Source organism: Lontra canadensis, unplaced genomic scaffold (assembly GCF_010015895.1).
Source record: "Lontra canadensis isolate GAN:19392208 unplaced genomic scaffold, GSC_riverotter_1.0 scaffold97, whole genome shotgun sequence".
Classification (NCBI taxonomy): Eukaryota; Metazoa; Chordata; class Mammalia; order Carnivora; family Mustelidae; genus Lontra; species Lontra canadensis.
Window position 1 is genome coordinate 1,979,956 of NW_022631091.1, and position 23,912 is coordinate 2,003,867.

At 40.9% G+C, this 23,912-nt stretch overlaps 1 protein-coding gene across 1 annotated transcript in view; it reads right to left on the reverse strand.

The window, feature by feature from the left end:
* Positions 1–23,912, reverse strand: part of PRKN (parkin RBR E3 ubiquitin protein ligase) — a 1,289,523-nt gene that overhangs the window by 1,116,527 nt on the left and 149,084 nt on the right. The window lies entirely within an intron of this gene.

Consider the following 23,912-nt stretch of genomic DNA (forward strand, 5'->3'; position numbering starts at 1 on the left):
GGTAGGAAAAGAATAAAAGAAACAAGAGGGGATCGGGAGGGAGACAAACCATAAGAGACTCTTAATGTCACAAAACAAACTGAGGGCGACCGGGGGGAGGGGGGTTGGGAGGGGGGTGGGGTTATGGACATTGGGGAGGGTATGTGCTGTGGTGAGTGCTGTGAAGTGTGTAAACCTGGCGATTCACAGACCTGTACCCCTGGGGCTAATAATACATTATACGTTTATAAGAAAATACAAAATAAATTATTTTTTTTAAAAAAGTGACATTTCTTGGGACACCTGGGTGGCTCAGTGGGTTAAGCCTCTGCCTTCGGCTCAGGTCCTGGGATTGATCCCTGCATCGGGCTCCCTGTTCAGCAGGGAGGCTGCTTCCCCCTCTCTGGGCCTGCCTCTCTGCCCACTTGTGATCTCTGTCAAATAAATAAATAAAATCTTAAAAAACAAAAAAAAGGTACCATTTCTTGCCACATCTCTTCCAAATGGCCCTCCTTCCTGCTTGCATGTAGAGACCCTGCTATGCTACCATATCATTCCTCCCCCTACTTCCTCTTCCCAGTACACAGAAGCCACAATGGTGGCAAATTCCTTTATATCTAAGCCTTATAGCCAGTGAGTTTCCTTGACGGTGAAGCTCTCTGCTGCTTACACAGAAGAACTCAGGGCCAGCTTCAAGTTCTGCTTGGGCCCTGACAATCAGAGATAGTTTTGGAATTGCCCTTTGTAGAACTCCTCATGTTCTTTAACCCTAGTCTCAGAACTGGTGTGATGGGGAGACTTTCTATGCAATGCTAAATTAATTGAAATATGGCTTAAGTTTCTAGAGCTTCAACTGTGACATGTAAGAAGGAACATTTTTTTTTTTTTTGCTGAAAAATGTTAACTAATTCTAAGAAAAAGTCACAACATTATTTAAAATAATGCCAGAATTCTTGCCCTATGGTACATGACATTAGATATGCCTTATCGTCTGCGTTAAAGATATATTCCGTCATTGTATAACGTCTGAGTGCTCCTTTGAAAGAAATGCACAGGTTATTTAAAAAAAAAAAAAAACAACTACTTTTTGGAAGCCAATTTCAAGTATAGCAGCCCAGTTTCTGTAGAAAAAACTAAAACGTAACAGCACGTGCAAAACTGCACTGACCCTTCTTTCTATACGGTACATATGTATGCATCTACCACACATACACACATTCACACAAAGCGTAAGAATGAAAACTGCATATTGTTGGGTTTTGAGAGTTTTTTTTTAAATCAGTTATATTCTCTATTTTATCACTTCTAAAAAAATTACTTCAAAAAAATTCTCACAATTCTCCCCCCAAAAGTTTTAAGGGCCTCCTTTAAAAGGTACTTGCCTGACCTAACGACCCTGAAGGGTTTGGTTACATTACAGCAGTTTCTAACCCGGGCTGTACAGGAGATGCACCTGGAGAGCTTTGAAAACTACTGAATAGCAACGTAGCTGGCACATAGTAGCCAATTAGTCACACAGAGATTTCTTTCTCTATCATGCCTCCCATCCTAGCTGCAATTCCGTATTTCCCCAGTGCCCACAGAGTATAATCTGACACCTCATTAGCACCTGACTCAGTATACCCCAAGGTTTCTTATAAATTCACCACATATTCTACCCTCAGAACCAGTAAGCGACCGGAGGTTATCTATGTCACCTATGAGATGTTTTACATCCGTCCCCTCCTCACATGCTCACCCCCTTGCTTGCAGAATCATCCTGAACCATCTCCCAGTTTAAACCCACACAGTTGTCTACTCTGAGGCCTAATTACCCTTCCACCGCGCAGGTCTGATCTCATCTCTCCCAGGCCATCTGCTCAAGTTCACATTCCCTCGCTCCTCCAAACCTGAGACCATTAGGGATCCCTTAGCTCTGTACCTCCATCTCCATGTTCCCCTTTCTGGGAACCAGGTAAAACAGACCCCTTCCTGGAATGAGACAGGATGTTTGAAATAGGCGCCTTTCCCCATTCTTGCCACATTCCTATTTCTACGTCCACCTGCTCTCAATGTTCGTCTTTCCTCATCTCCTGATCTCTCTACCGGAAGTATCTCCCTCTATGTCAACCTCTGGCCTTTGTCACACGCCTATATGTGGAATGGTTTAACATTTAGAGGGAGTGCTTACATAACTGATGAAAAAACAAGTCACAAAGGATCACTGTGTGATTTAATCCATGGTGCGCCTTTTGCTTTCAGTTATATCTATATTTGGCAATAACCTTCATAAATTATACCAATCCCAAATATCCACTGGGTAGCTCCTACAGTCTTCTTTGGATACTGTTATAAATATTGTCATCTTCACAAATTAATGTACCTCTTCCATAACCACTCATTGAGTAATAGCAAAATAAATTTCAAAAATCAAAGGCAAAAATCTCTAAATACCTAGGGCCTACACGATTTAAAAACAATCACTGTACATCAAACAAAAATCACATCTTAATGAAAAAGGGGCATAAAGTTTGGTATGCTGTGTGGCGTAGAAATGCATCCGGTAGTCAGTACTTTCCAGACAGGACCCGTGTTTTTGTATTTCATTAAAGCTAAAAATATTGAATCTAGACAGAATCGGAGAGGAAATGACAACGTGTGGGAAGCCAACCTATTAAACTTGAGATCAGCTGACCTTTGGAGTATGGACATGGCTCTCTTGTAAAAAGCTGAAAAAAACACTACGACTGTGTTGGATTTCAACAACACTTTCCTGGGCATGAAGGACCTTTACAGGAGATAAAGCACCGATTGTTTTAGTCCCTTTCCTCTGCTAGGGAGAAGGCACACTAAAAAGAGAGCTATCTACTCCAGTGGGCGTGCTTGGCAAGATGGGTGTTACTACTGATAAAAAGCGCATGACAGTGATTTTGAAACAGGGCTTGTACTGTCAATCAAACCGGAGAGGCAGGATATCCTGTCCCAGCGATTACTGTCTGGGCTGGAGTATGGAGAACTGCCAGGTCAATTAGAGCCGGCAGGGGAGGAAATATGAAGACAGATAGTCTTAATTCTAAACAGGAGCATCAGTAAAATAGAAACCTGGGGACACATTAATGCAATGGTCAATTACTTAAAAGTGTGGCTTTGGCCAGAGCTACAAAATGTATTTCTACAGGTAAGGAATTTTTTTTTTTCATTAATAAGAATGGATATATACGGATTTTTAAAAATAACATTGTGTCTTTATTTGGGGAGAAAAACATTTCTCATGGGAAAATTAGGATTCTGTAACTCTCATCTAGAAGCTAAGATGCATGGGTAAATTAGTATTTGGGAAAACTGGCCAATGATATTTCATAACTGTTCATGCCACTGATACGTCAATTTTCCTTCCATTTTTTCAGACTGATTTCAGTCTAAATTCTCCTAGTCAAATCTCTCCTCTTGATTGCACCTACAGCTTCTTTGTCTAAGGGAAAAAATACAAAGAGATCAGCAGCATCAATTTGAGGATTCATATCACAGAATACCTATAAACAGGGAAATATTTCCTTTGTTTCAGACTCAGGTTCCAGGACTCCCAAGGAATCACATTAAACATCAGACTTGCCAGGGGAAAAAAAAAAAATGCAGACTGTTTGAATCACAGCTTAATTGCTTGTGAACTAGATTCTTAGATTCCTCTAATAACAGAAGAAAATCCCTGTCAACATCTATGTGAAGAAAATACCAGGCTGCTGACACTGAATTTTGCAGCTATGCTATTTTTAATGGTGATTAGTAAGCTCTCAAATTGTGGGAGATTATAAAGAGCACACACAAAAGATGTAAATTAAAAGAAAAATATAGGAAGTATTATCACAATTTCCCACACCTAAAGAGATGTTTCTTAAAAAAAAAATGTGGACAATTTACATACATTCTAGAACACAGTGTTCATTAAAGCCTCAGTAATATAGGTATGCAGTGTACAATGCTGGCAAAGGTGCCAGAAGCTGAAATAATATAAATCAAATCCAGTTTCCCCAAGATAATATTACAACAGGATATTATTAACTGATACTTAACTAATTACAGAAATGAAAACAAAAACAATATTTTATCTATCTTTGTGTGTTATTTATATGGGTAAGAAGGTGCACAAAAATCTCAGTGAGGGCGCCTGGAGGCTCAGTTGGTTAAGCATCTGCCTTCGGCTCAGGTCGTGATCCCAAGGTTCTGGGATCAAATCCCGCATTGGGCTCCCCACTCAGCAGAGTCTGCTTCTCCCTCTTCCTCTGCTCCTGCCCCCTGCCTGTGTGCTCTCTCGCTCACTCACTCTCAAATAAATAAATATTTTTTAAAAATCTCTCAATGTCACAAGCCAATTAACTAGTGGCTTAATCATATACTAAACTATATGATAAAAGAATCTACAAAACTCAAAATAAGAGAAAAATATCCTAGAAATTCTGTGCATTCCTGCCCAGGGATTTGTCACATACTGTTAGGACTATCACTAGAGTTGCTGATATCTCTGTGCCTAAATTTTTCACCATTTTTAATTTATCATCATAATTATAGATTACTATCGAACATAAATGAGAGGTATAGGATTAGAACCAAGGAAGCCATCAGAGATCTGAGAAGCCAATCTCCCAACATCCCCAGCACGACGGAGGGTTCTGGAAGCCGCTCCACTCATCCTTCCCAATACTGGAAGACTTGGCTCTTGCAGCAGCACCATGCAGGGCAGAAACTCTGGCCCTCGTGGAGGCGGACAGACAAGAGGAGGTAGAGTACCCAGACCGAGAACAAGGATCGACGGGAGGCAAGCGCAGCAGTTTTACGAGGGGCGGTCAAGGGTGGCCTGGGCAGGAAGGTGAAGCTGTAAGAGGTGGGGGGTGAGCCATGCCGAGAGCCGGGGAGAAGAGCCGTCCAGAGGGGGGAAGGGCCAGTGCACAGTGCGGGAGGCACGCCAGCCTCGTCTGTGGAGCAGTGGGGCTGGGCAGGGGTGAGGGACGGAGGGAGGGACAGTAGGAAGGCCTCCTGCAAGGACATAGCTTCAGACCCCAGTCTGCATGAGATGGGGAGGCTCTGGGGGGCTGGGACAGAAAAGAACGTCCTAGGGTAACTGTTAAATGCAATTCCCAGGCTTCCCTTATGGGAGGGACGGATTCTATTTGAGTAGGTTTGAGGCCCAGGAATTTGCACTGTTTTAGTTCTCAGGCAGTGCACCTGACAAGGGCCTAAAGGCCACTGAGAAATGCCATTCTGAATCCCTGTCTCTTCAGTCACAAAGCAGCCATCATGGACGCAGCTGTTTATGTGACACACCCCGGACAGAAAAGGAACAAAGAAGCCTTAAACACGAGTGCTAGAAACAGAACTGTCCACTTTTCACTTAGCAGGAGAGTTCAGTCCCCGCAGCTGCTGAGATAGGCTGACACCCGGGGGCTGGTTAGTGACGGGCAAACTGGAGAATTATATTGGTACTGACAGTCCTATGCCTATTCCGGTGGTTGATTTAACTAATGATTCCGGTGCCCTTGGGGCTCGCTAGCACAGAAGACTGGTGTGCTCGGTGAGCCTGTGAAAGTGAGGGTCACGTCAGACATAGCTGACTGCTCAAGTCATACCAGGTGACAGCTACCCAAATCCCCAGGTTGTAGGAGGCAAAGGAACCCCGGACGACAGGGGCGACAGGTGCGAGCATTAGTCCAATGATGCGAAACGGTTCCAATTCAGGAACTTCATTTAGGGGCATCTCTCCGTACTTCATCACTGTTCCTTTACTCTGTGTGTGTGTGTGTGTGCGTGTGTGTGTACATGATATCCTTCAGAAATCAAAACCATTGATAATAGGTGCTTCCTCTGTACAAGATCCTACTTAATCCTCAAAACCACCCTGTGGGGCAAATACCATGCAGGTGAACTGAATGAAGCCCAGAGAAGTCAAGAAACTTGCCAGGGCCACACAGCTAATAATAGCGAGAACTGAGGTTTTTAATTTAAAAAAATAATTTTTTTATTTTTAATGAAATGATTGTGTCTGATTAATCCAATGCCCACATCTTAACCACCAAAAAAATATGACTTCCTAAACAGATTTTTAGAAAATGCTTGATGTAAATGTTTACCATGTGGCATTTCAACATGAGACTTTACTATTGAGATGTTGGTTCACTCTCACAGACATGATGATTGAGGAACATGAGCTTGAGAGTGAAGCAGATCTGGGACAGACTCCTTATTTGACACGTAACATACCTGAGACTCAGTACCTCCATTTATAAAAGGGGGAGAATGCACCCCCAAATTTCAGTAACCCAAAAGGTGCAATACATGGGGTGTAGCACAGATAGCCATTCCTTCCCCACCAACTTGGAAGGAAACCTTGACAGTCCCCCAGACCCTTCTCTCCTTGCACAGAACACTTCTTCAAACTCCTTGACAGGGGTCACCTAAGCTGAGAGTAGACAGCTCTTGAGGTGGACCAGGTGCCCTCATTCAGGTACAGAGTGATCTAGTCACTCAGAGTGTCCTTCCTCTTATTGATCTGACCACCACCTGCACCAAGACTGCTCCTCTGGGAAACAGACCATACTAAGACCTCTTTCCAGGTGATAATGGAAGGCAGTCAGTCCCCGGTCTTTTCTTCACTGAATTAAGCAGGTCCACCTCAGTCAGGAGTCCTTCCCGTCACAATTTGCCCATCACAATTTGCCAAACACGGTATCCTGATTTTCCTCCCCTGGAAAACTAGTGTTGTCTCTGTCCTTTCAAATGCAAAGCCCAGGAACAAAGGTTAGACTGATATATTAAGCAAGGAGTACAATGGGACTGCTATCTGGATGGTCAACTTTCTTCTTATAATCCAAATCTTGAGGAACCTTAGTACCTTTGCCCAGTGTAGTCACAGAGCAGAAAGCACCTTCCCCTCCCAGTTCGCACTGAGATCTTTTCTCCCCCACCCTACCCCAACTTTCTTCCCCTCCAAGGTCCTGCCTCTGCCCAGTCTCCCAAAGAACCTCTGTCTTCCCACCAATCCAACCCCAAACCCAGGAAGCCTGTCATCTAGGTTTCTCCCCTCCCCTATCAGCTAGCCAAAACAGCCCTCTTCAGCAGGCAGAAGAAGAGAGAATTCTATACCACTTTGAAGCTTCTGGACCCTGTCATACTTCCACTGGCCCAGCAAACGGCTGTAATTACACCTGCACTTCATACCGTGGCCACAATGAACCTGTGGTCAAGCCCACGTGGCAGAGCTTCCACGACCTTCACTTTTGTCCGGGGTTCGTCCTCAAGCCTGTGATCACACAATATCATGTTTTAAAAACTAAACTCAAACCTTTAATTTCATCCCCAATAATTTCAATTCTAGTTTCACTTTATTGTTCTAGTTTGATGCAATCATCTGATTTTTTTAATTCGGTTTCTCTTATAATAGTTCTCCTTTCCAGATCTGTACCATCTGTAAATGTGGACTGACTTCTGGTCTTTATACAAATCCTTGGGCAAAAACGTTGGGAAGTAAGTATGCAAGGGAAGTTCGTTATGTTTGTAAATGCAAAATGCTTATGAAATAGGCAGGATCTAACGAATCCACAGCCCCGCAACTACAGAGGCTCATAAAAGAACACAACCCAAATGACAAACAGACATGCCAGTGAATGTCACAGCACCAAGCATAACCAGCTTCCACACTCCTACACAGACAAAACCGATGCAAAAGCACATCGTTTAGGAGCGTAACGATACTAATAGCATAGAATTATAGAGGGATTCTAAGCTATTTCAAAGGGGCAGCAGGGAGATGGAGGATATTTAGTGATTTAACTGACAATAAAAGTTATCTTAATTATACATACAGCGGAATAGAGAAGCTTTGTTTGAAATCACACATTTTTAGTGAAAACAGAAGCACAGCTGTAGGTATTCAAATTTCATTCATCTCAGTGTCATTTGTTTTCTTTGTCCAGTAAGTAGTGATCTTATATATTTCTTCCCTGTCTTTTCACTTTTAATGTATTCACAAAGCATTTTCTCCTGTGCTAGCTCAAATTCATTTTAAAATATGCACTGTCCTGATGTTGCCAGCTCAAGCTGTCTAGAAAAGAGACTGGTCTTGATTTCTACGGACTGCCAGCATCAGAGTTTGCTTCCTTCCCCTGAAAAAGCAAAACCAAAGGGACTGAAATTTTAAGAGGCTCAGATAAATTGTTTGCTAAAGTGGCCATGGCTTTTGCCCCTTTCCCCATTGGCTACTTGGATTAAGTGTGCTTAATATAGCAACCATATTTAGCTTTTATATACAAGGAAAACGTTTCAGGTTATAATTACATTGATATCATTCTAATACAAGCAATTAAAAAATAACTTATAAAATGACATCTATTACTTGAACGTACGGGGAAGGCAATTAATGTCACATGACCCCCAAATAATAACCGTTGTCACAAATTATGTCACTTTGTTCTTTCCAACTCTTTAACCATCTTTGTTAAGTATAACCTAAAGATCAAAGATTAACAGAGGAATGTGGCCAGACAATAAGGAAATGAACACTGTGCTTGAAGACTGAGGAACTGAGAAGACACAGCAGATGAGTTAGTTCACGGTCATTATCAGAAGTTAGAACTTGAAACAGAATTTAAGACTATGGACTCCAAGAAATAAATTGAAGTTTTCAGAGGGGAGGGGCGAAGGGGGATAGGTCGGCCTGGTGGAGGGTATTAACAAGAGCAAGTACTGCATGGAGCACTGGGTGTCAGATGCAAACAAGGAATCCTGGAACATGACATCAAAAACTAAGGACGTACTGTATGGTGACTAACATAACATAATAAAAATGTTTTTAAATAAAAATAAAAGTCACTATATTATCCATTATCAGTATAAATATCTTCTATAGCATATAACTTTTTTCAGTTATCATAATAAAAAAAGAAACTTGGAAAAGCTAAATCTAAGCCAACAGTAATTTCCATGTAAAAGTTATGCAGCTTTGAATCTGTAATTAGGCAAAGGAAATTTAGCCATTTAAAAACATCCTTTTTCTTATATTAATTTGATGCCCTCATTCATTAAATAGGAGCAAGATATGTGCCTAAATGAAATACAGTGAATGCAAATGTCAGAGAAAAACAAAAACAAAACCCAAATAACCAAGGTACTGATGAGGAAAACACCCCTTCTCCCTTGGTCCTGACTTTTTTCCTTACATGCCTGTTTGCATTATGCATAGGTTTTATCAGAGTTTTATTTCTTTGGGTTAATGATAAAAGATCTTCCATTTGTTTCCACCACGGGGCTTGCCAGACCATTACTGCTCGGTGCCCTGAGTTTCTCAATATGACAAATGCCAAACGTCTACTCATCAAAACATCTGACTGATGGCATATGCTGAATTTCTCAGATGCTAGAGTTCAATAAGGAGCTGTTTGGTTTAATGAGTCTTCTCCTATTATGTTTCTCTACACATCATTATAGAATTATTCCCATCTTCTTCAAAGAACTAGTACCAAGCAGAAGAATAAAACAATGTACAACAAACTATGATACCCCCCAAGTTTATAATCTATATGTCATATAACAAAATTAGTTACGCCGGCAGAATTTACTGAGAGCAGTGCTGGGCTTACTAAGACTTCTCTCATATTGCAGCCAAATTTTATCAGAAATGAAAATAATGTTTTATATCCATATGGTTCTTTACACTATTCATTTCAAAGGAATTTCAGGACCATTACCTAACCAGACATTTACAAAAACCCTCTGACTGAAGAAGGCAGGAATTTTTTCCCCTTTAAAAGAAAGGATAGGGGTCCATGGGTGGCTCAGTCTGTTAAGTGCCTTCGAATCAGGTCATGCTCTCAGGGTCCTGGGATCAAGCCCCTCATCAGTCTCCCTGCTCAGTGGAGACCCTGCTTCTCTCTCTGCCTTTGCCTGCCACTTCGGCTACTTGTGATCTCTCTCTGTCATATAAATAAATAAATAAAATCTTTTTAAAATAAATAAATAAATAGACAGATGGATGGATGGATGAATGGATAATTTATTCCACCTCTGGAAAAATGTCGATGGCATTTTGACAGGGATTGCATTGAATGTATCGATTGCTCTGGGTAGCACATGCACCCCAGTGTTCATAGCAGCAATGTCCACAGTAGCCAAACGGTGGAAAGAGCCACGATGTCCACAGACAAATGCATGGAGAGGGAAGATGTGGTCCATAGATACAACAGAATACTACTCAGCCATCAGAAAGGATGGATACCTACCATTTACACCAATGTGGGTGGAACTGAAGGGTATTATGTTGAGTGAAATAAGTCAATAAGGGAAAGACAATTATCATTTGGTTTCACTCATATGTGGAACGTAAGAAACAGCATAGAGGATCATAGGGGAAGGGAGGGAAAACTGAATGAGAAGAAGTCAGAGAGGGAGACAGAGCATGAGAGACTCTTAACTATAGGAAACCAACTGAGAGTTGCTGGAGGAGACCAGAGTCGGGGACGGGGTAACTGAGTGATGGACATTAAGGAGGGCACGTGATGTGATGAGCACAGGGTGTTAAATGCAACTGATGAGTTACTGAACTTTACACCTGAAACTAATGATGTACTATATGTTGGCTAATGGAAATTAAAAAATAAAAGAAAGGATAAATGAAGCCCAGAGATATTAAGTGGCAGCTCCAAAGTCAGAGTCTGTCATCAAAAGGACCAAGAGGGACGCCTGGGTGGCTCTGTCAGTTGAGCGTCCAACTCTTGATTTTGGCTCAGGTCATGATCCCAGGGTCCTGGGATAGAGTCCCACATTGGGCTCCCTGCTCAGTGGGCAGCCTGCTTCTCCTTCTCCCTCTGCTGTTACCCCTGTTTGTGCTTTCTCCCTCTCTCTCTCTCTCTTTCTGTCAAATAAATAAATAAAATAATAAAATAAAATAAGGTAAAAGGACCAAGATTAGGTCAGAACTAGTCTTTAACCCCATAGCTGGGGTTGTCCCATCATGCCTCATGGGGCTTGTCTCCGAGGACACAAAATCCATGTTCATTAATGAACTGAAACATCATCAACCTCTCTCCTCCTACTGAAAGGCAGCTGTACTAGCTCTCTATTTTTTTTTTCTTTACCAGCCAAAACAATACGAATGCATATTTTAGATCTCTCCCGATGTCCCTGAAAGGAAATCGTATCTCATCATCAAACACAAAGATCAGTCTTAAATCCGAACCTGAGAACAAGAATCTCCCTAGTCAAACGTATAATGCCATCTCTACCTCTAGAAACCACTAACATCCAAGTAACACGTTGTTTCCTTTGTAAATAGGAGTTAGGTAGATTCTAGTACCATCCAAGGCGATGGATTATTACAACTGTGGATTTCTATTGGAAGGATGGCTGTCCTTCCTATTTAAGTAAAAGAGATCTTCATTTGAAAGCTATCTGAGCTTTAGTGTTAATGAACTCAGGTGCACTTTTCTATATGAACAAGGCTAATAATGACTCTATTTCATAAAGACCAAGGGCTCATTCATGGGTTATTTCATGTCGCAATCATTTCAAGTTAAATAATCTGACATTTTAAAATTGGCATTTGGTGATAAGCTCTCAGGTGCATTTCAGGAGCTCACTCACTTTCTTTGCCTTTTTGCTCACTAGGAAAGGTAAATGATAGTCCTGACAAGAGGTGGGTAAATTTTTGTCCTTTGAAATAAAGGGATTGCCTATCAAATCTTTCCTATAAGAGGTTCTCGTCAAGGCTGTTATGAGAAATAGGTAGTAGATTGATAGCCTGCTATTGGTTATTTCTCAGATGTTATAAAGAATCATGGTGGGGAGCATGGGCAGCACTGTCAGTTAAGTATCCAACTCTTGGTTCTGGCTCAAGTCATGATCTCAGAGTCGTTAGACTGAGCCCTGTATCACCGGGCCCTGTGCTCAGTGCAGTTGGCTTGTCCTCTCTCTCTGCTCTTCCCCATGCCCCACACCGCTCGCATGCACACTCTCACTCTTTCGAATAAGTAAATAAAACCTTTAATAAAAGGTCATGTCAGGGCCACTGGGTGGCTCAGTGGGTTAAAGCCTCTGCCATCGGCACAGGTCATGATCTCAGGGTCCTGGGATTGAGCCCCAGGTCGGGCTCTCTGCTCAGCGGGGAGCCTGCTTCCCTTCCTCTCTCTCTGCCTGCCTCTCTGCCTACTTGTGATCTCTGTCTGTCAAATGAATAAACAAAATCTTAAAAAAAAAAAAAAAGATCACGTCAATAGCACTCTCAAGGTGTTATCTCTGGCAAATTGATACGCTCTTATAATTTGGTATTTATTTATTTAACTTTTCATACCAACCACCGCTTTCTACACAGACTTGCAAAAATGAATTAAACCTGAGTCTTGCCCTTGAAAAGACAGTAGCCTAGCTGGGGACATAGAACTAATAATAATACAATGTGATAATTCCCTTATTAGGGATTAATGTAAAATCAAAAGATAAGGGAGCACAGAAGATGATGAGACTAAGCGTGCCTCGCCATTTGTCTGATGTTCTGTGGAGGTGGTGAAGTTTCAGTTGATGGCCCCCAAAACATCTTCATAAATAGAAAATAAAGATTAATGTGTAGGGAGATTAAGATTACTCAAATAATCAAGGTTCTATAAAGGATACAATAAGAGCTATAATGATACAGACTCGGTAGTTAAAGTCAGAGAATTAAACTATTATTCCCATAAGTTCAGCCTCTAATAATACAAAGCCTGACTTATGTTCAATTCCCTAGAAATAGACCCTAAGTGAAAGTGATTTATTACAACGTGTCCCCCGAAGGGACACATATGTAGGGAACTAGAGAGTGAGACAGGGAAAGGAAGTAAGCCAACAGCATGTCATCAGGCAAACTCTTGAGGGGAAGTGTGGCTCATTCCAAAGGAAAAATCTGGAGATGCCCCTCAAAATTGTCCTGATTGAGAGAGGAGTAAAGAATGAGGACCTGGAGGTTTAAGAAGCTAGAGTAAATATCCTTGATCTTTTCACTGGTTAAAAACCCTGAATTGGTTTAAGCCTGCTCTAGGATCATTGAAATTCCCAGGCTGACTTATGTGGTTAGATTTCTACTTGGTCAAGTTTCTGAGCAACATAATCCCATCACCTCCCAGGTTCATTCCAAGGGAGTTTCTTGTAGAGCGCATTTTATTAATATCTAAGTATACCTTAAGTGCTAAACAAAAGGCTTCAAGTCTTTGACAGATGATACAAAAACTTAAGACCATATTCAAACTCTTACAAGTAAGTATAAGAAGTGGGTTTCAGGAGTTTTCTGGAGACAAGAAACACTTTTCTGCATATCATGTTCCACAGTCAGAATGGAATGATGGAGCTGACATCAGACCCCAAACAGCAGGTAGAGACTCTATCATCCGGGGGCTTTAGGTTGACTGGTCTCTGCTCATACCTCACTCGTGCTCACTTGGCAAATCTCTAGGACTAAAACCAAGAGGACAGCATATGGAAGTACACATGATAACAAATTCTCCTGTGTATGTAATTTCAAGACTCTTCTTACCATTTCTCTTAATGATCTAGTGATCTGATGCTTGTAATAGCATTAGTAAATGTTCCCCTCTTCAGAAACTGAACACATACAGATGAGATTTGATTAAGATTCAGGTCTTCCAGGTGAAACAGTCCAAGTAGAAAATTTGATAGAGAATATGCACATGAACATACAAATTGCAAAACTATGGACTAATTCGGGCGCCTGGGTGGCTCAGTGGGTTAAGCCTCTGCCTTCAGCTCAGGTCATGATCTCAGGGTCCTGGGATCGAGGCCCGCGTCGGGCTCTCTGCTCAGCGGGGAGCCTGCTTTCTCCTCTCTCTCTCTATGCCTGCCTCTCTGCATACTTGTGATCTCTCTCTCTGTTTCAAATAAATAAAATCTTTAAAAAAAAAAAAAAAACTATGGACTAATTCTCCCAGGTATAAACATCACTGGTCAGACCAATGTCTGAAAACCATATCCAATTTCCAGTCTATAACAAGCTAAATGGAGTTCAAGCAAGTTCATTAAAGCCTATGAAACTTATAAAATGAGATGTACAAAAAAATATCATGGACAAAAGAAGAATGAGAATGAACAGTGCTTTTTTTCTCTAAACATATAGTTATTCACAGATTATGTTTCTTAGGGGGAAAAAAGATTATCAGATTATAAAAAATAAGTCCTCACTGCAGAAAACTGGACAATTAATTCTTGGCCCTCTCCCTCTTTTCCTTTTTTCTTTTGCATATAAATGTTTTTATTGAAGTAAAACCATATACAAAGAGGTACACAACTTTAAGTTCATGGCTTAAAGTTAAAGTCACTTTCACTTAAAGTTAAAGTTAAAAGTCACTTTCACTTAAAGTGAAGACACCTGTGTAAGAACTACCCAGAAGATGACTGTTTTTGTTGGGGACATAGCAAATTCATGGGAAAGCCCTTGGGTGGTTATTGTAACATGTATTAGTGAACTACTTGAGGAAATGAACCATTATTTTATTTTTCATATTTCTTGAATATTTCATTTGTGGTAAAGATTGGCAGATAAGGTTATTCATTCACTTAACAATTATTAATTAAATGCTTAGAATGTGTTCAGCAGAAGTTGTATGGTGATGGAATTTGGGGTCTAGTGGAAGACAGATAATGCAGAAGCAAAGGCACTAATTAATAATTATAAAATATGAACAGTCGCAGCAACTTCTTCCTAGACACATCACCAAAGGCAAGGGAAGGAAGGGCAAAAATGAACTATTGGGACTTAATCAAGATAAAAATCTTTTGCAAAGCAAAGGAAGCAATCAACAAAACCAAAAGAAAACCAACAGAGTGGAGAAGATATTTGCAAATGACATATCAGATAAAGGGCTACTATCCAAAATCTATAAAGAACTTATCAAACTCAACACCCAAAGAACAAACAATCCAATCAAGAAATGGGCAGAGGACATGAACAGACACTTCTGCAAGAAGACATCCAGATGGCCAACAGACACATGAAAAAGTGCTCCACATCATTCGGCATCCCGGAAATACAAATCAAAACCACAATGAGATACCACCTCACACCAGCCAAAATGGCTAAAATTAACAAGTCAGGAAATGACAAGATGTTGGTGAGGATGCGGAGAAAGGGGGACCCTCCTACACTGTTGATGGGAATGCAAGCTGGCGCAACCACTCTGGAAAAGAGTATGGAGGTTCCTCAAAAAGTTGAAAATAGAGCTACTCTATGACCCAGCAATTACACTACTGGGTATTTACCCTAAAGATACAAATGTAGTCATCCGAAGGGGCATATGCACCTGAATGTTTATAGCAGCAATGTCCACAATAGCCAAACGATGGAAAGAACCTAGATGTCCATCGGCAGATGAACAGATAAGAAAGATGTATTTATGCAGCCATCAAAAAAAAAAAAAAAAACAAACCAACAACCATGAAATCTTGCCCTTTGCAATGACATGGATGGAACTAGAGGGTATTACGCTGAGCGAAATCAGTCAATCAGAGAAAGGCAATTATCATATGATCTAGCTGATATGAGGAATTTCAGAAACGAGACAGAGGATCATGGGGGAATAAAGGGGAAAATGAAACAAAAGGACACCAGAGAGGGAGACAAACCATAAGAAACTCTTAATATCAGGAAACAAACCGAGAGTTGCTAGAGTGGAGGGGGGATGGGGTGGCTGGATGATGGACACTGGGGAGGGTATGTGCTATGGTAAATGCTGTGAATTGTGTAAGTCTGATGAATCACAGACCTGTACCCCTGAAATAAATAATACATTATATATTAATTTAAAAATACATTACAAATAATAATAATAAATTAAAGCCCATCTTTGGTTCAGGAATAAATAATAACTATAATGATAAAATATGAAATGCCATGAAGGAAATAATGTTATGGTCAAGAATATCAGGGTATCCAGGGGCACCTGGGTGGCTCAGTGAGTTAGGCACCTGACTCTTGATTTCAGTTCAGGTCATGATCTCAGGGTCATGAGATCCAGTCCCGTGTAGGGCCCAGCACTCAGTGCAGAGTCTACTCTTCTCCCTCTCCCTTTGGCCCTCCCCTCATGTACATGCGCTCTCTCTCTATAAAATAAAGAAATAAATCTTAAAAAAAAAAAAAAAAGGATATCAGAGTAACCTAACTACAAAAAGTGATTTTTTTTTTTTGGAGAAGTAAAAGTAAAAGGAGAAGTAAACAACAGATGAGCATGGATGGAAACTTGAATAAAAAGAACCATTTCTGCATGGAGCACTGGGTGTGGTGCACAAACAATGAATCTTGGAACACTGAAAAAATAAAATAGAATTTAAAAAAAAAACACAAAAACAAAAAACAAACAAAAAGGACCAGCTATGGGAAAAAGAAAAAAGGGACATTCTAAACAAAAGGAACCTCATGAACAGACACACAGGAGGTTCCCCTTTATCCATGGGGAGTATGTTCCAACACCCCCAGTGGATGCCTGAAACCGCGGACTGTACCAAAACATATATATTTATATAGTATGTTATTTCCTATATGTTCATACCTATGATAAAGTTTAATTTATGAATTAGATACAGTAAGAGATGACCAAAAATAAGTAGCAATAAAATAGAAAAATAACAACAAACTATAATAAAAGTCATGTGAATGCATCTCTCTGTTTCTCACAATATCGTATTGCACTGCATTCTTCTTCTTGCGACAATGCGCAAGGATAAATGCCCGTGTGATAAGATGAAATGAGGGGAATGCCCTAGGAATTCAGGACAGAGCGCTGGGCTACCACTGGGCTTCTGACAGTACTTCAGAGGGAGGGCCATCTCCTGTCAGAGCACGGTTGACCACAGGTAACATCACAGAAGGTGCCACTGCTGCCTACTGTACCCAAGTCTGGTTTGTTTCACACTGCAAACCCGATGACTAGACTGTAGTGAGCACAGGCAACCATAGCCAGAGAACAAGGGCACGGGCAGGGCCATGCACAGCCAAGCAGCTCAAGAGGAATGACCAAATCACTAAGTGCACAAAGATAATAAAGGGTTGTTAGCAGGGAAGTAAAGAGATCCCATTTGCATTTTAGGAAGACGACCCTGACCACTGTATTAGCGAGTGGCAAGACAGAAGGCAAGGTACCAGTAAGTGGGTTATCACAATAGTAACGGAATACAAGATGTACTCTGATGGCAAATCAACCATTTTGTGAATGGATTGCATGTCAGGGTGTGGGAAGGGGCAGAATAAAAAATCAAACAGCTTTCTTATTTCAGCAACCAGATAGAATGAGGTATCGTTTACTGAGGTAGAGAAGATTTGTGGAGAAATAGGTTTCCATGGGAAAAAGCAGGAGTTTAGTTTGTTCATATTACGTTTGAGATGTTTGAGAAACATCCACATGGAGTTGTCAAGTAAGTAATTTGGATAAATGAGAAAGAAGCACTGAGGGGAGATCAGGCTAGAGACATAAATTTGGGAGTTATTAGCATATAGATGGTTTTTAAAGCCATGGGAATGTAACAACAGAAAGGGAAGATGAAGAGAACTCAGTGCCAAGCTATGAGGAACTCCAATAGTTAGAAGGTGATCAGATTCAGGTCAGAAAAAGAAGCTGAGCAAAAAGGACCAGAGAAGGAGCAGAAAAACCAGGTTCTCAGAAGAAAGGAGAATGTTTCCATAAGAAGGGGGGGATATACTGTGCAAATGTTAGTAGGAGGTGAAGCAAGATGAGAAGAGAAAAACACGGAATGCACATGCATGGCAGCATCCAAAGTTACTGTGACCTTTTTTTTTCCCCCAAAGATTTTATTTATTTATCTGACAGACAGAGATCACAAATAGGCAGAAAGGCAGGCAGAGAGAGAGGAGGAAACAGGCTCCCTGCTGAGCAGAGAGCCCGATGAGGGGCTCAATCCCAGGACCCTGGGAACATGACCTGAGCCGAAGGCAGAGGCTCCAGCCCACTGAGCCACCCAAGCACCCCGAAAGTTACTGTGACCTTGTCAAGGATCTCAGGGGAGTAAATGGGAAGAAAAAAAATGGGGCAAGAGGGGGAGAAAAAACTGGGGGTCAGGTAAGGTTTTTATAAGGTAGATGTGGCTGTAATTTGATTGTGTACAGAGAAAAAGAAAGAGAAAGTTTGCTGATTCCATGGGGAGGTGCCTAATGGAGAAGCAACATCGTTGATAGGCCTAGAGGTGGGGGGTCCAGAGCAGGTGTAGAGTCTTGGCATCTGACAGCAAGAGAGATGATATGTTTCTAAAGAAACAGGTAGGAAGAAAGAAGCGGTTCTCTACATCATCGTCTTAAATCCTTGTGAAGCATTTAGGCAAAGTCATTACCCAACGGGAAAGAGGTAGAGGAGGGACAGAAGGAGTGTCCAGCCAGGAGCCACAGCCAAGAGTGCTTATGCAAAGTGGGAACTCATACTTACTTTGTAAGTAATAAGAAACTACTTTGGAAATTACCAAGAATTGAAGAACCATCTCCTGACTGTGATCTTACAGCGTCTTCTGTTCACCCAAAACACTGTGTACTACAAAGCAAAACAACAACAAATCCTTAAACCTTCTTGAGAACACCACCAGAAAAGATGGATTATCAAAGTCATCTGTATGAATCTGTTCAGAAAGTGAAATAAAAGAATGGAAAAAGCAGGCAAAGGAAAGTGAATGAAAAGGAATTGGAGGGGTGCTTGGGCGACCTAGTGGGTTGAAAGTCTGACTCTTGGTTTCTGCTCAGTTCATGATCTCGGGGTAGTGGGACCCTGCCCAGTGTTGGGCTCCATGCTAGGCGAGAGAGTCTGTTTGGGATTCCTTCTCCTCCTCCTTCCGACCCTCCTGCAGGTGCTCTCTCTCTCAAATAAATAAATAAATCTTAAATAAAATAAAATAAAATAAAAGAACTCTGAAATCTGGGCTGGATAAAACAAGAGGAAAGACAGAAAGGGTGGAGAGGAGACAGGGAGGCGTCACAGGAGGCTCAGTGAGGTTAGGGTATCTGTCTCTGTGAGCATCAGAGAAGGGAGAGCTCTGCGAGCAATGAGCTGTTGGCAGAGACAGGAATGTCTGAGTCTGTAATTTGAAGAAGAGAAGTTTCTGCTGATGACAAAATTTAGTCTGACCCTGACACACCGAGTGTGTGTGTTTGGAATAGAGAAGAAAAGCTCATTGGAGATAAGCAGATCAAGGAACTAAGACGGAAGATACTGAGTAGACCATTTAGTAAGTGATGATTTCCCAAGAAAACTAACGCAAGTTGAACGGAGAACACGGAGAGAGTGATAAAATCATCAGTGGTTGGGGGATAGAGGTCAGGGGAGGAACAAGAAGGTTGGGAGAGGACAGTAACCCTATGAAGGAGTAAGCCTGGTGCAGACCAGTGGCCTGACGCCCGGTTGTTCTTACAAGAGAGAAGGAAGTCGTCGTCTGGTTGGCACTGTTGACAAAGCACATCACAACCCCACCTAAACGTGAGGCATGCACCTGTGGGATTACTGAGCCTCCCCTCAGGAAAGCCTCAAGGGATCTGGAAAGCCCTAGGTAAGGCCAAATGAAGGGGCAAGTATTCTAAAAGATGACTGGGAATCTAACAAGAGAGTTTGCTGATCATGGAAAAAAAATACCAAAAGCAGACTGGAGAAATTATCAAGGGAAAGGGTAGAATATAATTAAATATAATTATCTGGGGACTGTGTAAAAGGGAAGAATTCTCAGCTACACCTATATATATCCAACTCAAAAATATACAGCAATATCCAACTCAAAAAAAACGTACCTTTATCCAACTCAAAGATCATTTATTTGCCTCCTTTTGTAAGTAAGGGGCTGTGTTTTGAAAAGGCATGTCGGCCATAAGCAACAAAGAACCAAGCACGAAAGGCACCTGGGCTGGTGTCTGGCTCAGGGCGTGATGCCCTGGTGGCCCTATGCGCACAATGATTTGCAGAAGCCAAGAACTGCCACAGATATTCATGTCAAAAAGGAATTTTAAGAGGCCTTTGGAGTAACATAAAATAGATGTTTTCAATAAATCCTGATGGTATTATTTTGAAGTATATCAAATAAAATTAATTCACTTCTATTCCAACTACTAAAATAGTCTTTAAAGCAAAACTTTACTGGAGTGCCAAATTTAACATAAAGAAAAAAAAATCCCAGCTTTTCAAATAATTTTATTCATCAAATCCTTCCCTAATGGAAACAAGACAGATATTTACACTAATTAACTGGCTAAAGAAAAACTGTTAGACATTATCCAATTACAAGCTTTCTTTTCTACTAGCTTTTCACCAGTAACAGGTGTCAAGTACATTTGATAAGGCCACTGTTGCTGAGATAGCTCTCTTTTGTTTTCCAAATATACTCAAAATACATCATCATTCCATGAATAATGTTAGCACCACACAAGTAGGTGAAAATAGAAGGAAACAAAAATTTTTGCAGTTTTCTCTATGAACATTGTTGCATTGAAATTCACAGTTACAGTCAGTTTCCTAAAGCTGAATTCAAAACTCAAACTAAACTAATAAAAAGCTGAAGTATTTTTAAGGTAAGTCAAAAAGATTATCAGACTAATAAGAATTCTGGGCTTTTATGCCACAGGTTTGTCAGTTATGAAAAGGGCAGGTTTACTTTTTTTTTTTTTTTTAATTTTTAGCATACAGATACAGCTTACAGTAATAAACTATGTCTTCTGTTAAGCCAGTAAGTTTGTGGTACTTTGCTACTTGGCCATAGGCAAGTAACACATGGAACAATCCGGAAAAAAAGCTCAGGCCCATTGCACCTTGTTATTTATTTACTATGACAAGTCCTCTGTGAAATGTCATGGAAAAATCAAGTTGGAAGCAGTTTTGATCAGAGGGAACTGGGGGCAGGTAGAGAAATGCCCAAGAACCACTCGAGTTCCCTGTGTGTGCATTTTCTAGTTCATCACAGGCCTCTTTTTCCTTTCGGTAGTGTATCAGGTTGGAAGTATAGCTTAAAACAAGTAGAACAGGCACGATCATTGCCTGATTTGTTGGCTGGAGGGACACTGAGGACCCAAGTGAGGCCCTGCGGCAAAGTGCATGAGTCATTCTCGGACACCACCTTCCTGGGGTAGAGGACAAAGCAAGCCGAATGTCAGCAGAATAAGTAAGCGGATTGGAAGAAATGAAGTGGATACGAAGAAACCACGTGTAAACAAGAAGATAAACATTTTTTCTGATGTGCAAGCAACATCATTCAGAAAGGCAGTGTCTTCTTTGCATTATGAGTATGAAATGCGTGTCGTTGCCCAAACTTGAAAAAACCCTTGACGGTGCCTGGGCAGAAGTCGGGACAACAGGAAATCAGATGACTCCTTCTGTCCAATGTGAGCATCTCTGATAAGGCTCGGGTTGGGGAGCACTCTGCAAGACCTGTAAAATTAATCATAAAGTCTGGGACTGCCGCACTCAATCCCTTTGCTCTGACTGGACCAGCTCTTACATGCTATAGACCTCCTGCCCTCGCAGCACCGGGCAGATGGACACACGCACCTGAGTCAGAAGCTCCCACCCTCTCTGTGACCACTTACAGCTGCAGCCGTGCCGAGCAAGCCACGCCTGGTCCCCGCTCAGGAGAGCCCAAACCCAGAGAGACCACCTAGCCAGGAACAAGGACTCGCCTCTATACCCCTGCCAGCCGTTCAGGTGTGACTCCTGATTTTAAAGGATGCTGAGAGATGTGCTGTTCCTTGACAGCTCGTCTTCCAACTCCTCAAAAGCTTCCACGGCACAAGCTTGGCCAAATTTTCTCTTGTAACCAGAGTATCAACTCGGGTTGTTTGGAATCAGATCCTGAAGAAAGCTTCAAGAGCAGGAAAATTTGCAATTATCACCTAGTTATCTTACAAGAAAACAAAGTCTTGATTCTTGGGCATCACAAAAATGAAAATCTATATATTGCATGAGCATCTGAATATACCCTTTTAAATATACTGGTTAGATTTCTTCTCCTTACTATAAGGTTTTGTTTGGTGATTAGACAACTAAAGATCACTCTTCTTTATCGTGAATTTTATGCCATTATCTTTACTAACTAGATTATATGGAATCTCAGAGAAAATGCCATTTATGACACAACCTTTACTATTTCAAACTACTCAGATACCCTCTATTACTTTACATATTTTCATTGTTTTTTTTTTTAAGCAAACAATTCAATTTTCCTATTCTTAAAGATCAATGAATGAATTCCCAGTGGAAAAAAAATGTGAACCTTTTCTACATTAAAAAGCAATCGGTAAGTTACATGACACTTTCAACTCCACAATGTTTCTGTTACCAGGACGTTTCACAGTCCATGGTCCTCTGCGTTGTACCTGAGCAATGCCTTGCATTTCACAAACATGAAAATGGCGTAAATACCACTTCATTATAGGGAGAATGAAAAATACAAGTATTTTATTGGCAAATAAACATATGACACAAACTGTGACAGGCCATTTAAGGTGATTTGTGGAAAAATATTTTTGTTTAATTAAAACCTTAAGAAGCACATGGACACACACACACACACACACACAAAGCCCTTCCCACCTTTCCTACCCCATCTGCAGCCAACATCCAGGAAGATATGCGACAGCCACCCTATACTGGCACCCCTGGCCCTTGGAGTGGTTTCACATAAGGAAGCTGGAAGGCTTTAGATCACTAAGCTAAAGGCCCGAACTCCTCCCACCACAGGCACTTCTCTCACGCCGGCACTACTGGTGAAAGGGAAAGCCTCATCTCCTGTCTTCCAAGTACGGTGCTAGTCTAAAAGGTGACGGCCACTGGAAAGCCCACAGAATAAAGTGCACATTTCTATGCCACCATATTTCATCAATTATTTTTCAGAAACCTTTCCACCTGTGTCTCAGCCCCTTACTCCTTACAGATATTCCTTACCAATGAGAAACACACACACTACTGACATTTTGTTGTCAGATACTTGTTCACAGGGATGGGAATTAAAAGGACATTAACACTCTCCCGTATATGAGAAAGCAAGGTTATGGAATGAAAACAAGGTCTCTAATGACCCAAGTCTGTCAAACCATTATGACCCAGTTTATGACCATGACTAACTTCTCTAGCCTCCACTTTCTTCCATGCAAAATGAGTTGTCCAACCAACAGCCACCAAGAGATCATAAGAAGCAAACTCAATTAACATTTGAGACCATTATTATTAAACTTGTATTTATATTTATATGTATTTCATTTCCAATTAATATGATGACAGATAGGGACATACATAGTTGTCAAATGCATTAACAGTGAATTCTTTTCCCCTATCACACTCATTAATGAAGAAGTTATAATTAGGTTTCAACGAAAGCATCTCATTAAGTGAAGGACCGTAAGATTACTCCTTATTTCTGACTGTAGTAAAAACCTTAAAAAAGTTTTTACTTGACTGTGTTAACTTCATAACTAAAAATAATACATATAGTATTACCTTGGGTTAAAAATCATCATAATAATACATTCATGATGATTTTAAATAAGCATTCAACTGACTATGTAAGTTCATAAAGGGTTAACATGTGACAATTCCCAACTGGAAACAGAATTATGAAGGTAAAATAATAAATGTCCAGAAGCCCAAAGAAATGCAGACCAAACAGATCCTCTGGGCTGTGCCTGAGCAATGCCTGCATTTCACAAATATGAGTACCAAGGTCTTCGGAAATCAAGTGATTTTTAATAAGGTCATACATCCAATGTATTAAAAATCATGAATTAAAACCAATCTCATGACTCTCTACCAGTAGGTTTCTTTCTTTCATTAAAATGTCCTGCCTTGTTAGTTTTAACATTTGGCATTTCTCTGCAGCATAAATTACAGATTATATTAATGTATTTCCCCAAAAAACAGCATAAATATCAATCACCAGTACTTACTCATTTAATTTAATCAGTA